Here is a 354-nt window from a genome sequence, read left to right as displayed (position 1 = left end):
CCAGTTAGCCCACGTACAGTACGCAGAGAGCTTCATGGAATGGGTTTCCATGGCCGGGCAGCTGTATCTAAGCCATACATCACCAAGTTCAATGCAAAGCGTCGGATGCAGTGGTGTAAAGCACGTCGCCGCTGGACTCTAGAGCAGTGGAGTCACGATTTTCCAACTGGAAACCTGATGGACGAGTCTGGGTTTGGACACATTTCGGGCGTGTGTGAAATTTGGTGGAGGAGGAATTATGGTGTGGGGTTGTTTTCAGGAGTTGGGCTTGGCCCCTTAGTTCCAGTGAAAGCTCCAGGATACCAAAATATTTTGGACAATTCCATGCTCCCAACTTTGTGGGAACAGTTTGAA

Source organism: Nerophis ophidion, linkage group LG04, assembly GCF_033978795.1.
Source record: "Nerophis ophidion isolate RoL-2023_Sa linkage group LG04, RoL_Noph_v1.0, whole genome shotgun sequence".
Taxonomy (NCBI): Eukaryota; Metazoa; Chordata; class Actinopteri; order Syngnathiformes; family Syngnathidae; genus Nerophis; species Nerophis ophidion.
Note: the sequence above shows the minus strand (reverse complement) of the source record.